We start from the raw sequence: 17,957 nt of genomic DNA on the forward strand, positions 1-17,957 counted from the left end.
ATGACACAATAATATGGTCTATAACCAAGGATGAGTTGGGACCCCTATGAGTTGGAATGATCTCGCCATTATCTCCGTGCTTACGTTCCATAAACGTTAAATCAAATGTGGACAACATCAAATTAAGGGCCTCTCATTGTGGCAAAAATGGTCAAACCCTGCCCCATCAGGGGTGGTAAGCCCACAGGACCGAGAAAGGGTGCAGAGGCAAGGCTGGATATTAAAATTCCGACCCAGAATATAATGGGATTTGAGCAGTTAGGGCATTAAAAACTTGTTTAAACTTTGGTCAAGGGTGTGAACAACTCTACAGCAAGTGGCGTCAAAAACGTTGTTATAATAATTAATTATGACCACATCAGCCTTATTCTTATACTTAAGCCACAGCAATTGGAAGTGTGCGGACTCCATATAAGTCTTTTTTACCACTACAGGGAGTTTATTAGAGATAAGCACGAGAAGCCCCACCTTGGCCCTCCCAGTTTGTGATGTCGTTGCTGGCAGGAGGTGTGAGGTAAAGCGGTGCACATAAACAGGTGAAGCACACCAAGTTTCTTGGAAGCAAACCACATCTAACTTGCTAATAATTGAGCCCCACTCTTCTGTCTCAATTTGACCACAGAGACCCTGCACATTCCATGTTGCAAAATATTGGCGCCCATTAGTGTTGTTGACAAGCACCTGTATCCGTGGATCTTCCATTCCAAGGGTGGCTGCTTTTTTTGCCCCATCTGTGGATTGTATCCCCAGTGTCCATACCATCTGTGCGCTGTTGTACTTAAAATGTCTTGTTGGGGCTCATGACCATCTTACGTTTGACAGTTCCCTCCATCCAAAACTTCATCGTCTCACTGTCTACAGAACCCTTGTATGGTAGTCAGTCATTATCTACCAGTGAACTTAATGCCTGGTAATTATTACTTAGAGGTAACAGGGAGGTAGAATGTAAATTATCAATATGTTCGGAGCATAGGTGTGCCGAGGTAATCCATGGCTGCATATGGAGCGAGCGTCTGTAACCTGGCTGTCCAGGTTGCAAGTGTCTATAGAATACACTTAGCGGGAGCAGTTCTGGGGTGTTTCTAGCTTGGGGGCGAAAAGAGGCCCTAGATAGGATATCCCTCACCAGCCGAGGATTTCTAAAATTGATAATTATACAATTACCCCCACCGTCTTTCTCTAGGGGGAACTCTCCAAGTTAGAATTATCTGGGGGGCATAGTCCATTGAGAATAAACTGTTCTGCACTAGCCACTGCATAACCTTATTCTTCAGGTCCCTCTGTTGCTCAATCTGGTCAGGCCGTAGAGGGGGAACATTGGCCATAATAATGACATAAGGGCAACACTCTGGAGGTAGATTAACAGTAGGCAGTTCTTCTCTCATATGTAGGCGGGCAGACCCGATCTTCTGGGAGTTCAGGGTGAATCATTCAGATGCTTCAGGATTTTGTATAGGTCGTAAGCCATCTAGAACGAGACCCAATGGTCTCTTCTTAGTGACTAAATGCCACCCACTAGGTTGGTCTATATTTTGGGCCTCCCTTACTTGCTCGTGTATAAGGGCCCTATATCCAGTGCTCAATACAGTTCCTGGCACATCTATAGTGTCTGTGCCCTGTGATATATGTGTAGGACCTGTCTAGTTATGGGTATTATTCTGTGCCACAGGAATCTGGGGGTTAGAGGACACCATTGGCAGAGGGAGCTTCTGGCAAAGTGCCAGTATTTTTTCCACCTCCCCCTCCAATTTGTCCAATTTATCATTAATAGGCTTAAGCAAGTTATCAAGGAGGGATGTGAAATCTTTCCAATCTGTAGATAACATATTTTCAAAATTAATGGGGCCCAGGTTACTACCAACCCCCCTTCTGTGCCGTTTTTTCCTTTTTACAATGGGTGACTGGCTTGCTGGTGTAGGGTTTATGCTCTGTGGGATCCTAAGCTCTATCTGGACATCCCCCTTCCTTATGACCATTGTATCTGTTGTACCCTCTAATCCACCTCCCAATCCTGCTTCCCCCCAAGGATAAACACCTTTCGACAAGGTCACTTTCCTTTGAGATGACCCCTATCACTCTAACTAAAAAGGAGTCAATCGTGGTACGGCAGGGTTCCATATCTGCCTTCTGCCCCCCACCTTCTTCCTACCCATAGTTAGGATTTTGTGTTACAACCTCCTTGGATAGGCAACTTCTATCTTGGGGGGGATTGCCCTATAGCCTAGGCCAATGGGGCCAGAGCTCCCCAGATTGAAGGCCTATACCTATTGAAATTATCAAACGTTCAGATAAGTGACTGAAGAGATTTTAAAAAGCCAATAAATATATAAGAATAGAAACTATAAAATAGAAAAGGTCACAAAACCAATAGGGCAGGCCCAGCCCAGGCTCTGTCGGTCGCTGATGGGCACAAACAGGCCTGCTCATCGCCCGGGCACATCCTGCATGCGTATCTGAACAGCGAAAGCGCAAGTCTCAATTAAAGTGCCTTTGGCACAGCAGAGCATCGTGGGTGGCCTCCTCCCTCTGGTCTCCTGGGAGGTGTGATTCAGCCCAGCCTTCCGTCCAGTGTCAATGAGCAAAGTGATGTGCGCAGCGGAAGCGCAAGTCTCAACTATAGCACCTTGGGTGTGGCAGTGCATCGTGGGCCTCCTTCTGGTCTCCTGGGAGGTGTGGTTCAGCCCAGCCTTCCACCTCTGTGTCAAAGAGCACAGTGATGCACGCAGCGGAACCACGAGTCTCAATTAAAGCGCCTTGGACGTGGCAGACCATTGTGGGTGGTCTCCTACCTCTGGTCTCCTGGGAGGTGTGGTTCAGCACAACCTTCCACCCTGTATCTATGAGCAGAGTGATTTTTAATTAATTAAGAGCTACCTGGTGAACTCTGCACTCCCCGCAATTCCCCAGTGGAAAAATGCCTGGTAAATACAAATAAAATCAAAATTTTGTGCTAAGGAAATCTCTGGATCACAGACATTTATCATATGTGCTAAACACTCCACCCCGGGGTGCCTATATTTATTCACTTGCAATCAGGCTCTTAGTGGTCAATCCAGCTCCTAGTAATAGGGGACTCAAGCCAGAAAGCAGTATACTAGATCACACTGACACTCAAGTTCTCCAAAAAGTATAGACTGGGGCATAAAAACCAGTAGCCATTCCCAAAGCCAGTTCAAGCTTAGTACTTCTCTGATGTACTGCAAATCAAGGAAATGGCCAAATCTCCCCTGTTCACTCTCAACACTTTCCCGGTTCTGAATTTCACAAGAAGAACCCTCAGATTACGTGAACAGGCCAAAATAATGTATTTAGCAAGAATCATGTCATCCCAGCAGCAGCCCATCCATGTCAAAGATGATGTGGGTGACAGGTAAATACTGTGCACGTCCCATGGTCTCAGCTCCTGCGCGCTCCATGCTAGCTGCGTTTATAGACCCAGGGGAGAAGACCACCCTATTATGAGTCACCTGTGGATTTCCACCCATAAACAGGCAGAAATCCGACACCGTGAGCCCGACAGACGGCGGGTAAGAGACGTTTCAACTGCCAGCACAGCCACACCGCAAGGACTACGCCTACCAGATTAAGAGCAGTAATATGGCACAGCGGTCCTTGCACATTGGTGCGGCATTGGAGGTGGAACTGCCAACATCCACTCCCTCCCGGACGACCACCTCGACGTGGGCTGCTGTGCGGCCCAGACAAGGAGGTGGACTGACCGGAAGGGGATATGTGTGTGGTAGGTGCATGTGTGTGGTGTGTGCATGTATGTGTGCGAGCATGTGTGTGTGTGTGAGAATGAGTGTGCATGCATGTGTGTGTGACTGTATGCGTGCTTGGAGGGGGGTGTGTGTACATGTATGCGGTGGGTGAGGGTGTGTATGTATGCAGAGGGTAGGGGTGGAGGTGTGCATGTATGCAGATGGGATTGCGTGTCTGTCTGTGTACAAGCGAGTGGGAGTGCGTGTCTGTGTGTGAGCGAGTGGGGGTGTTTGTATGTATGTATGCGATCGGGTGGAGGGGTATGTCTGCAAGTGTGTGGGAACGTGGAGGTGTGTGTGCAGGTGACAGGAATGGGGATTACTGTCGCCGGGTGCATTACCACCAGAGTTTTCATGGCAGGGCGATCGCCGCAAAAAGCCTTGTGGTTTGCTGTCTCGTAATACAGCAGGTGATGTTTGGTATGCCGCCGGCCCGGAGGTGCTCACCGGCGGGCACGCCGGTCCGACTGCACCGGTGGGACTGGCGGCATTATGGTGGTTTGGCTTTAGCCAAACCACCAAACTCGTAATGCGCCAATCTTTACTGCTGGGACAGTGGTGCTAAGACCGCCACCTCGAGTATGGCAGTCTGAAGATTGCAACAATCATAATGAGGACCCAAATATTTCAAACTGGCATCGTCACCTAACTATATAATCACTTTAACGCTTTTGGTAAAGTCACTTTTGGGGAGGTGGACAACTACTAGTAACTAAAGGAAAATAAGACCGGCGCCTGTACTGGGTTGAATAGGGTTAGTCACCATTTACCAATGAGAATTGATAGGCCCACAATCCAGAGATGTACAGGTTTACAAATCTTATACTCCTTTTTCTGCTATATATCTCCTCACCATAGGTGCACCCTTATTTGGATCACATTGATTACGAAATGCCTCCAAGGCCAAAAACAGACTATCACACTATTAGATGGTGAATCGCATGCAGGTTGTCTTTAATACCATGCATATGCCAACAGACACCTGGGTGACTTCCACAGGGCCTAACTCTCCACTCCTTAGAATACCCAAATGCCTATTTAGTATTGCAGAAATGCATTAAAGAACCAATATGAATCCCCTATTTCCAATTCAAAATATACCTGCAATACACTCTCATATCTTAGAACTCTACATCCAGATGTAGCACCCATAACAGAGACACACTTAACTGGTGCAGAGAGATCACAATTATTCCAAGACAGGATCATCAGGGAATACCACGCCCAGAAGAGTGTCCCTCAAATGAGACACACTCGCAAACAAAAGCGTATAATAAGGGGGAGTCACCATTTCAATAAAACGGAGGCTTCCTATGAAAATGCATAAAATATAGCAAGATCCACATAGACACTATATCATCATCAAAATAACCATACAGAAGTAAACCATCCTGCTGGGATCAATCTACAGGTCTGTAGACCAAGGGAAATACCTTCTAAGCTCAACCTAAAATCGCGCTCCAATGTCCTGGCAACAAAAATACTACTAGGAGGAAACTAGAACATTACTCCATATACAGACAGGCAAATCCAGATACTCACAGACATACAACCAGATTTACAAAGATCTGCTGCATGACTTACTGTCTGTCTTCTCTCTATCTGACCCATGGACTACACTTTTATCTCTTGTGTACATGGTACACAATCCTGTACTGACTACTTTCTGACTTCATTCCATCTCCTTAGCAGAATCATGGACACTAACATACAACCAAAGAGGGTATCAAATTAATGATACAATTCAGGTTAAATAGACATAGGATTAGTCAAACTCTCCTTAGGACAATGGTGGCTCAATATGTCCTACTATCACCTGCCGACCAATAGAAAATAGCTCATCTCTATGCTACATACATACCTGGAAAGAAAGGCAAGATTGAGAGGGGTGCTCATGAGGGACTCAGCTTTGCGTAAAAAGGAGGTCTCACAACAGCTGAAGTCAGAGAAGCAGATACTCCTACTCACTAAAACATATGAAAACACTTACTACCGTGAGAACCTGGGCAATCTTCTTCAGGCCACAAATGATCTAAAGATGATTTTTACAACTCCGGATAAAAAAGTGTTGTTTAGACAGCGACAGCAGAATTATGAACAAGGGAAAAGGCATGCAAACTCCCAGTGCTACAACTTCCCTAGCAGGAAGCCCAGTATACTCTTGCAGCTGTTTGAAATATGGAGAAAGATGTACTCACACATCCACTAGACATTCTTAACACCTTCTGAGAATACTACAACAAGTTTTATATGGCAGACCACATAAACATAAGACCAAAGGAGGTCAGATTCTTTTCACACCGTCCCTGTTCTACGCCCATATCAGACAGTTAGATACCCTGATTGCAGACATCACAGAAGGCAAAATGTCACAGGTCGTCGAAGACCTATTGTATAACAAAGCACAAAGTATGGATGGATACCCAGCTGAATATTACAGACTTCACTAAAATTGTCCCCATTTTAAGCTAACTATTCCAAGGTATACATGAATACAACCCTTCTCTAAAGGAAATAAATAAGGCCAAAATCACTTAGGCCCTCATTACAACATTGGCGGTAAATCCCGCGTATCGCCGTGCAGAAGACCGTCAACACACCGCTGCGGCGGCGGAAATCCGCTACAGCTATTACGACCCACAGCTCGGAATCTGCCAAAATCCAGACACCCACACAAGTCCGCCACACCAAAGGTCAGTGATAAACTGGCGATAACAAAACCTCCACAGTCACGCCAACAGGAATACGCCCACACTATCACGACCCACGAATCCACGCGGCGGTCTTTCAACTGCGGTATTCCATTGCCGGTAAACACCGCTGCGCTCAAAATACACACACATGTACAAAACACAACCACATTGGACAATTCAAAATACACACACCTGATACACATACACACACCCCTCCCACACACCCAATCCAATATAAAACACACACCCACATCACCCACAAACCCTTACGACCAGAATTGCGAAAGGCCAGAGAGAGACACCACCAGAAACAACACTAGCATCCTCAGACACATAACATCATCACTCACACAACATCCACGTACCTCAGACAACACACACAAACACATCCCCTCACACATCACAACACACACCGCCCCACACATCACCCATACCACATCATGGCACCACAACAACACCCCAGGTTCTCAGAGGAGGAGCTCAGGGTCATGGTGGAGGAAATCGTCCGGGTAGAGCCACAGCTTTTCAGATCACAGGTGCAGCACACCTCCATTGCTAGGAAAAAGGAGCTATGGCGCAGAATCGTCGACAGGGTCAACGCAGTGGGACAGCATCCAAGAACACGGGATGACATCAGGAAGCGGTGGAACGACCTACAGGGGAAGGTGCATTCCGTGGTCTCAAGACACCAGATTGCAGTACAGAGGACTGGCAGTGGACCCCCACCTCCTCCCCCACAACTAACAACATGGGAGGAGCAAGTCTTGGCAATACTGCATCCTGAGGGCATCGCAGGAGTAGCAGGAGGAATGGCCTCTGGTAAGTCAACTCTTAACTATTATATCCCCCACCCTACCTGCATGCCATCACATACCCCCACCCTCACCCTCACCCCCATCACTCCAACACCTCACATATGTCCCACTATCACAAATCACCCATCCAAACACCAAGCCCTGCATGCAACACCAAAGCATGGACACCCATCACCAAAGCTTGTCCACTACAGATACCCACACAGACCCCAGACCAAATATCACACAAGGACATAGACAAGAATGCAAGCACAGGAGTACAGGGTCACTCACCAATTGCACACAATGGCACACACAGATGCAATAATCATGCCTTTAGACCCCTGCAGGACCCCTACCCAACGTCACCGGACAGGAGGTTCCAGACATGTCCAGTCCCACCACAGAAGAGGCCCACAGTGATGACAGCAGCTCTGTACAACTGGATCAAGATGACCAGCCCGGCCCATCTGGGACCTCGGGACAGTTGGGTCCCCTAACACTGGCACAAGCCACCACAGAGCCTCCCCCCTCAGGAAACACCAGCACAGCACCCACCCAGCGGGCCCATCCCTCTGTCCCCAGGATACATCAACCAGCAGTGTGTCCACCAGTACAGGGAACCCAGGCAAACCCACCACCCCAAGAAAATCAGCGACCTGGGGGCAGTAGCAGTGGGCACACGGTTCAGGGGACAGAGGCACAGGAAAACAGGGGAACTGGGAGGACTGCTGTGTGACACGAGGCCCTCTCCAACATCATGGGAGCATACCATCATTCCCAGGAGACGATGGCAACGGTGCTGTCCAACTTTCAGGAGACCCAGCGGCTGCAGGAGGAACACTATCTGGGGATCAGGGAGGAACTCAAGTCCATCAACACCACCCTGGTCACCATTGTAGGGGTGCTGCAGGACCTAGTCCAGGAGGGACACTGTGGCACAATAAGGGGCCTCTGACACTAGCCTGGATGATGAACAGCCCACCACCTCCGCCGGCGCTAGTGGACATGATGCACTGCCACAGGTCCACAACACCAGCACCCCACCCCCTGCAGATGGAGAGCCACCCCGCAAACGGTCCCTGAGATCCAGGAACAAGACAGAGAACATTGCCAAGACCGCCGCCAGGAAATGAGACCCCCCTGAATGTCATCCTTCTGTCCCATTTTGTCACCCTGTCCATCCTTAAACTGCCCTAGCTCCACTTCCTATGCCCCTTTGGAGAATGTACCTGTGAAACAAATAGACTGGACTCTGCCATGGACATTTCTCCACCATCACCACTGACCATTTTACAACCCCCTCCACTTATTTGCACAAAAATATACACACATCAATCACAAAACAATCTGGAGTCAGTCTGTGCTTTCACAAATGTGTATTTACAATAACTATGGAATATAGCAATGTCAATATTATTGTCAACATACCGATGTTACACTGCTCTAGTCCATGAGGAAATATAGCAGAGGTCACACAGTGGGACCCACATCTGTGAAATGGAAAGCCAAAGTGACAAGTCAGGGTCCATACACTGGGTGAACGTGACAGACTTATGATAGTTCAAACAATAGTATGAGATGTGTGAGGCAGTGATATCTTACCTGTGTCTCACTGGAAGTATTGCTGGATAACGTTGTTTCTGTTGTCGACATCCTCTTCTTCTGCCTCCTCTTCTTCACTGTCCACAGGCTCCACAGCTGCCAAAGACCTCCAGCTGGACCATCCTCCTGCAGAAAAGGCACCTGCTGTCGCAAAGCCAAGTTGTGCAGCATACAGCAGGCCACGATTATCTGGCACACCTTCTTTGGTGAGTAGTAGAGAGAACCACCTGTCATATGGAGGCACCGGAACCTGGCCTTCAGGAGGCCGAAGGTTCTTTCTATAATCCTCCTAGTTCACCTATGTGCCTCATTGTAGCATTCCTCTGCCTTTGTCCTGGGATTTCTCACTGGGGTCAGTAGCCATGACAGGTTGGGGTACCCAGAGTCACCTGCAAATGTCGAGGGACAACTGTTAGACACACACTAACCCGTAGGGACAACCCCAGACCCAGACAACTATTCACAGGGTATAGGCTCCTTGTCCTCACCTATTAGCCACACACGGTGCCTCTGGAGTTGCCCCATCACATAAAGGATGCTGCTATTCCTCAGAATGTAAGCATCATGCACACAGCCAGGAAACGTGGCATTCACATGGGAGATGTACTGGTCAGCCAAACACACCATCTGCACATTCATTGAATGGTAGCTCTTGCTGTTTCTGTACACGTGTTCACTCCTGCTGGGGGGTACCAAGGCCACATGTGTCCCAACCATGGCACCTATGATGTTGGGGATATGTCCCAGGGCATAGAAATCAACTTTCAAGGTAGGCAAATCCTCCACCTGATGGAAAACGATGTAGCTGCGCATGTGTTTCAGCAGGGCAGACAACACTCTGGACAACACGTTGAAGAACATTGGCTGGGACAACCCTGATGCAATCGCCACTGTTGTTTGAAAAGACCCACTTGCCAGGAAATGGAGTACTGACAGGACCTGCACTAGAGGGGGGATCCCTGTGGGATGGCTGATAGCTGACATCAGGTCTGGCTCCAACTGGGCACACAGTTAATGTATTGTTGCACGATCAAGTCTGTAGGTGATTATTATGTGTCTCTCCCCAGCGGACGTGCCCTATGGAGAAGAACGGTGAGCAGAGGGTCATACAACACTTAGGTATCACAATGCTTTTTTGCAAAAACATTACATTTTCTCTATGTGCCTTTGTCTGTCCGTATTCCTGGCCTAAATAGGTGTGACACAGTTATTATTCTTGCCATGTGGCCCCCTGAAATGGCGGCTGCCTGACCTGTAAGGTGGGACAATGGGATATGAGGTAACTGCGCTGGCGTTCTACACCGTCTCGGTAGGCGGTCGAAGACCGCGGCGCAATCCTGCATTGGTGAACCTTGGACCCTATTGGTCAGAGGAGCCAATGAAGATCTGTGCCTGCAGTGACGGAACGCACCGCTGCGGATGTGACCGCCATTTTCTATCTGTTCACTCACTTGATACCTGACCTTCAACAGGAGAGGACCTACACTGCAAGTGCTGCTGTGACCTCAGTCTGGAAGCGACGATGGCTCATGTGTCTGGGGAAAGGGCACCTGCCTTTACTTCAGAGGAGTTGGAGAAGTTAGTGGATGGGGTCCTCCCCCAGTACAAGCTACTCTACAATCCTCCAGACAAACAGGTGAGTACACTGTGAGCATGCTGCATGGGCAATGCCTGTTTGGAGTGATGTGGATGGAAGATACATGAGGGGTAAGTGTATGTGTGTCAGGGCAAGGGTGGGAACGTGGGCCAATGACTATGACGGTCTGGACGACGAAAGATTTACCTTTTCCCCTGTACTGTTCCTCTAAGTCAGTGCCCACCAGAAGAAGGACATTTGGCGTGCCATCGCCAAGGAAGTACGGACCCCGGGGGTCCACCCACTGCTGGAAAAGATGGGGGGATATTCGCTGCTGCAGCAAGAAGACGGCGGAGGCCCAGCTGGGGATGGTCTCCCAGCGTGGGAAGGGTGCCCGTCACACCATGACCCCCCTGATGTTCAGGATCCTGGCGGTGGCGTATCCGGAGTTGGATGGGTGCTTGAGGGCAGCACAGCATCCACAAGGGGGTGAGTACAGACACATTCATCTGACTCTGTGTGCATTACGAGGTGTCTGGGTGGGGGAGGTGGGCAGTGAGTTCCCCTAGGCCAGGGCGAAGTTTGTAGGCAAGGTCCCTTGTGAGGCAGTCTATGTGGCACCCCAACCCCACCAGTGGTAAGAGCCATCTACACCTAGTCAGGCTCCTGTGACTTCCATGTTTGAAGCAATCGGGCATAGGCCTTGTACGCCATGGCCTTGTGAATAATCTAGGAACTGTTAGTGCATGGCGTAGTGCTGAGGTCTGCAGTGTCTGTAGTGTCCGCCAACGGTAGTGGTATTGCATGCACTGAACATGTCTTTCTTCTGTCTTTCCACCCCCCTTTTTGTGGTCTCCCTGTTCTTGTGTGCAATAGCATCATCTGGCCGAGGAGCAGTGGCACCGGAGCAGGAGGGAGCTGCATCCCACTTGGCCCTGGAGGGCGAGACAATGGAGTCTGAAGCCACCAGTGGGACGGAGGCCAAGGGGAGCTCCACGGCGGGGACAGGAGGTGACAGCAGCGACAGCGACTCCTCCTCTGATGGGAGCTCCCTTGCGGTGGTGGGCCCCTCTGTACCCCCCGCATCCACAGGTACAGCCGCCACCCCCCTACCAGCACCGCCCTCCCAGCAGCCCCTCAGCGTGTGTCCTGTGCCCACTCACCCAGGAGGGTGGGCATCTCCTTCGCCCCAGGCACCTCAGGCCCTGCCCCATTCAACCCTGCTGCCCTCAGTCAGGAGGCTATTGACCTCCTGAGATCCCTCACTGTTGGGCAGTCTATCATTCTGAATGCCATCCAGGGTGTGGAGAGGCATTTGCAACAAACAAATGCACACCTGGAGGGCATTCATTCTGGCCAGGCAGCCCAACAGAGAGCATTTCAGGCTCTGGCCTCAGCACTGATGGCAGCCATTGTCCCTGTGTCCAGCCTCCCCCCTCCAATCTCCTCCACCCAGACCCAATCCCCTGTACCTCAGCTTATCCCAAGCACACCATCAGACCAGCATGCACACACCTCAACACACAAAAGTGGCTCAGGCAAACATAAGCACCACACATCCCACAGGCACTCACACAAGCATCATACCCATGCAGACATACCAACATCCACTGTCTCCACTGTGTCCCCCTCCTCCCTCCCAGTCTCGTCTCCACTCACACCTGCATGCACTACATCTTCAGCCACTACCTCCATCACCAGCACGCCCATCACCACACACCGCTCACGTGCACTCACCACCCCCACTACCATTCACACATCCCCTGTGTCCTCTACCAGTATGTCTGTGAGCCCTCCTCCCAAAGTACACAAACGCAGGCACACACCCACCCAACAGCCATCCACCTCACAACAGCCTCCAGCCCATGCACCTTCACCCAAATTCAGCAGACGTACACCTCCTACAACCACTACCTCTTCCTCCACTCCCAAACCCCCTCCATCTACCCGTCCCAATGTGTCTAAAAAACTTTTCCTGGCTAATATTGACCTCTTCCCTACACCTCCCCCCGCCCGTCCCCTAGGGCCAGGCTTTCCAGGTCCCAACCCAGCACCTCAGCCACCACATCACCAGGCACAGTGGTGCCAGCAACTGTAGGCTATTGGAGTGCGCCAACCATCAGGGCTGCCAGTGTGCCTCGGGGTGAGGGCAAGGACATTCCTCCATCTGCTAAACTTAAAAAGTTGCCCACATCCTGGAGGGAGAAGCCGAAGACACCTGCCACCAAGGGCTCAGGGAAATCGAAAGGGGATAGTGGCAAGACAGCAGCGCCACCATCCAAGGTGGGGAAGGGCCAGAAGGTGAAGGGCAGGTCAGGAGAGGGCATGGTGGCACCGACTGAGGGACCAGTGTCACACCTTCTGTCCACGTCGACGCCAACCTGTACGGCGGAGAAGACCACCACCTGCACCGCCATCTGCACCGCCACAGGGCCCGCCGCCAGCACCGCTGCCATTGAGCCCGCCGCCAGCACCGCAGTCACTGAGCCCGCCGCCAGCACCGCTGCCACTGAGGCCACCGCCAGCACCGCAGTCACTGAGCCCGCCGCAAGCACTGCTGTCACCTAGCTCGCCACCAGCACTGCAGTCACTGAGCCCGCCGCCAGCCCCGCTGCCACTGAGCCAGCCGCCAGCACCGCTGCCACTGAGGCCGCTGCCAGCACCGCAGTCACTGAGCCCGCTGCAAGCACCGCAGTCACTGAGGCCGCCGCCAGCACCGCAGTCACTGAGCCCGCCGCGAGCACCTCTGGCACAGAGCCCACTGCAAGCACCGTCGCGAATGACACCGCCGCAAACATCGCCAGCGGCCCCGCCACATCCTGAGCCAGTGGCACCACCGCAGACATGGCTGCCATCTCAGTCGTCCGAGGCTGGTGGTGAGTTCCAGGAGCCTGGCCAGCTTCAATGATGCATCACTTTCAGTGGAGAGATTCAGCCACTACCTCTGTCCTTGGCAGGATGAAGCACTCTGGGCACAAAGCCCCCTCCAGAACCAGTGGAGACTGTTATCCACTACCTCTGTCCTTGGAAGGAGGAAGAACCCTCGGCACAAAGCCCCCTCCAGAACCAGTGGAGAAAGACATCCACTCCCTCAGTCCTTGGCAGGATGAAGCACTCTGGGCACAAAGCCCCCTTTAGAACCAGTGGAGATTGTTATCCACTACCTCTGTCCTTGGCAGGATGAAGCACTCTGGGCACAAAGCCCCCTCCAGAACCAGTGGAGACTGTCATCCACTTGAAAGACTGTGGCTTTGCACTCCCCAGGATAAAGCAGTGGGCAAACCACACACTGGAAAGACTTGAGAGACTGTGGCTTTCCACTCCCCAGGACACAGCAGTGGGCATGAAGCCCCCTCGTGGAGCAGTGGCATCGTGCGTTCATCAGGCTGAGGTGCCCCCCCCTCCCCCTGAGGTGCCTGTTTATTTTCCATCTGATGCCCCTCCAGTGTTCTCTCCGGTTGGAGTCAGGTATCGAGTGTGGGCCTCGCCCATGCATTTTTGGCCCATTGGTCCACGGACAAAAGATTGGTGCACTATGCGAACTTGTGTAGTTGGTGTACATAATTGTATATACTGTATTTAGAGTTTTGAGTACTGGATTTTTATTGATTACATTGGTTCAAATCAATTCCTTTTGTCCTTGCATTATTGAAGGGGGGGTGGGGGGGAATGTATGTGTGATGTTGCAGCATGTATTTGTGTGTATGGTGTTGTGGGTGAGGGTGGGGGTGTTGCATGTGTGTGTCACTCTCTTTTCCCTCTCCCCCCTGTGTTGTAGGTGCAGTACTCACCGTGGTCGTCGCCGCCGTCTTTGGTGCTCCTGACAAAGGAGCAGGAAGACGATCGCCGGCAGGATGTGAAGTTCTGGCTCCATGGCGTCCTGGTTCCTCGCGGGGTGTGGAGAGGTGAGTGATTTCCCCTTCTGTGTACTATTTCCGCCGTGTTTTTGATCGCGTTGGTTCCGCCTCGGAAAAGGTGGCGGATTGGTGTGTCCTAATAGTGTGGGCGGTGCATTGTCTTCCGCCTGTCTGTTGGCGGTTACCACCGCGCTGTTTGTTTGTACCGCCGTGGCGGACGGAGTGTTAAAGTGGCTGTCTATGTTGGTGGTTTCCGCCACGGACGTAATCCCATTTTTTTTTACCACCGGCCTGTTGGCGGTATTACCGCCGCTTTAAAACCGACTGCCAGGGTTGTAATGAGGCCCTTAGATTGTTAAACTGGGCAAATACCCAATAGACTGCACCAATTATCGACTGATATCTCTACTGAACACGGATCCTAATATCTTGGCAAAAGTACTGGCCAACCTACTAAAAGAAACAAGTTACTTACCTGTACACTGTGGTTCTCCAGTGTTGATCTTTTTTATAGATTCACATGCTTGAATCTTCCCCGTCATCATGGTTGTAGTCCCACAGCAACAGTAATAAAAGCAGTGCTAAAGCATTAGCATTATATTACATTGAAAAATCACTGGCAGCTAGTAGCCCATTCACATTGATTTAATGCACCCAAAATTCAGCCAGTCAGAGCAGAGACCCTGAAGCGCTCTTCCCCTGCAGGACCACAATACCTCAAATTTCAAGCATGATTTTAAATATAGGTATACTACTAGTAAGCCTGAACGGAGAGAGGGGGGTGCATGTTATACTATAAAATATATCAATACTGAAGAACCACAGTGTACAGGTAAGTAACTTGTTTTTTCTCCAGTATTGTATCTTTTATAGAATCACATGCTTGAATCAGACTAGTCAGCAGTATCCCATGAGTAATGGTGGTGGGGTAGGCGAACCATCCCACCATGAGACACAAACCTAAATACCAAAAGTCAAACTAAGACAGTAAAATTGTATCACATCAAGAAAAATACAGTATAGTATGAAGGAACCATTATAATAATAATACTCCTAAAACTGGTAAAGAAAAACAAACAGAACAATATATATAAGATTTGAGTTTAATAGCTGCATATCTTAGAAGAACAGTCTTTGGAGAGTAGCCTGACCAACCGCTACATCTGCCTTACTCCAGGCTTCCAGGCAGTAATGCTCTGTGAAGGTATGGGCGTTCACCCATGTCGCTGCTCTGCAGATGTTGGGTAAAGACACTCCTTCAAACAGGTCTGAAGATGTTGCAACCTTCCAAGTGAGTGAGCTTTCACTTTTGTAACCAGCAGACATCCAGCCTTCTCATGATAGAAGACGAGTTGATGAAACACATCGAGCAACACTAGCCTGCATCAAGGCTTGACCTTTTCTTGGAGCCAAGAAATAAATGAGCAATTGGTTTGACTTTCTGAAATTTCTTGTCCTTTGAAAGTAGAACTTCAAACAATGCTTAATGTCTAACAAATGCAAGGCTCTCTCTGCAGGTGAGGATGGATTAGAGAAAAAAGAAGTCAAAATGACTGGTTCATTGAGATGAAATGCTGTATGCACCTTGGGAATAAATGAAGGATTAGCACGCTGAATTACTGTCTTCCAAAAAACATAGGTAAGGTTCTTTTATGGTGAAAGCCTGAATCTCACTAATAAGTCTGGCAGATGTAATAGCCAATAGAAATGCCACTTTCCATGAAAGAAATTTCAGCTCGCACTTATGAATAGGCTCAAACGGAGATCTCATGGGTTGTGACAAGACAGTGTTCAGCTGCCAGAGTACTGGAGGAGGCTTAATAGGAGGATAGGCTCTGAATAGACCTTTCATAAACTCTTTCACAAGCCTATTGGACCACAATGACAATCGCCCAAAATTTTGTCTGTATCTGGAAATTGCTGCTAGGTGTACTTTAATTGGGGAATGTGTAAGTCCTGATTTGCCGAGATGTAAGAGATAAAGCAGAATCTCTTCAGGTGTTAACGAGAAAGGATGGTAAAGACTGGGAAGCACACCATGAGCAGAATCATTTCCATTATTCAGAGTAACATTTGAGAGTAGAAGGAGCTTGAGTCTGTTGAAGAATCGATTTGCATTCGTCAGCAATTGTTAGAGCTCCGAATTCAGCGTGGTGAGGAGCCAAGCTGACAAGTTGAGAGTGTGAATCTGTGGGTGAACTACATGGCCCTTGGTAATTGAGAGAAGATCCTCCTTCAGTGTGAACTGTATATGTGAGCAATCTGATAGGCGATGAAGCTCGGAGTACCAGAACTGTCTCGCCAACACCAATGCTTTTCGTATTACTTGACACAACTCCCTTTTAATTTTCTGTTGGACCTTTGGAATGAGTGGAAATGGAGGAAACGCGTAACTGAGCGTCCCTGCCCTTGAGAACTGGAAGGCATTCCCTCAACTACCTGCTGAGGAAATCTGCTGGCGAAGAACTCACAGTTTTTGTTGAGGTATGTAGCAGATGATCTAGGGTAGGATACTCCCAAGACTGGAAAACCTTTTCCAATTGCCTCTGGCACTCCCAGACATGTTACACTTTCCGTGATATATGGTTGGCTATCAGCCACTCCCATAATTGCTGTGCTTGGAGCGAGAGAACTTGAGATCTCGTTACCCTTTGTTTTTTCAGATAAAACATGGTGGTAGTATTGCCTGTCCTGACTAGAACTGCCACCCTCTTAATCTCAGAAGAAATGCCTGAAGATCTCGAAAGACTGCTTTAAATTCTAGTAGATTTATGTGACATAATTGTTCCTGACTGGATCACTTTCCATGGACCTCCAGATCCTGTAGGTGTGCTCCCCATCCCTCCATGGATGCATCCATTGTCATCACTATTAGGGGTACCACAGGCAGAAAGGATGGACCTTAAGAGGTGTTCTCTTTTACCATCCACCAGGACATCACTGACTTCATCTTCAGGGTTATCAAAATTATGTCCTTGAAAAAAAAACAAGATTGTGTCCACTGAGCACCGAGCTGTTCTTGAAGAGGTCTCACATGCTGGCGGCAATTGGGAATTAACAGGATGCAGGATGACATCTTCCCCGTATTGATTTCTATGTCCTTACAGAAATGCACCTTCTTGAAGAGAGTGATCTTGTTAGTGTCTGGAATCAGGTAACTCTTTCTTCTGTGGAAAAGGCATTTAAAAGTTTGGTATCCAGGACTGCTCATAGAAACACCAGCAATCTTGAAGGGATGAGGGATTATTGTTGCGCTTGAGACATAGGGAATGGAATAGATGTAGGCAGGCCTCTGTAGACATCTTTGCCGACTGAAAAGAGGGACCCTTGAATAACCAATCTTTCAGTTAGGGGAATAACTGGTGACCAGACTTTTGGAGGAAAGCCGCCACTGGTGCCATCACTTGGTGAATAATCTGGGGGCTGATCTCAACCCAAAGGGGCACCTTGAACTGATAACTGCACCCTGCCATTTAGAACCTGAGAAATTTTCTGTGCTTTGGATGTATTGGTGAAAGTATACGTCCATTAGAACCGGGGAAGAGAGATACTCTCCTTCATCCATCTGCTGCAAACAGGAGATCGTTTTCTGAAAGGCTGCTTTTTGATGAACTTGTTCAATAACCTGAGATCCATTACCTGCCGCCACTTTCCTGACTTATTTTTTATCA

The sequence above is a fragment of the Pleurodeles waltl genome, chromosome 11 (genome assembly GCF_031143425.1).
Source record: "Pleurodeles waltl isolate 20211129_DDA chromosome 11, aPleWal1.hap1.20221129, whole genome shotgun sequence".
Lineage (NCBI taxonomy): Eukaryota > Metazoa > Chordata > Amphibia > Caudata > Salamandridae > Pleurodeles > Pleurodeles waltl.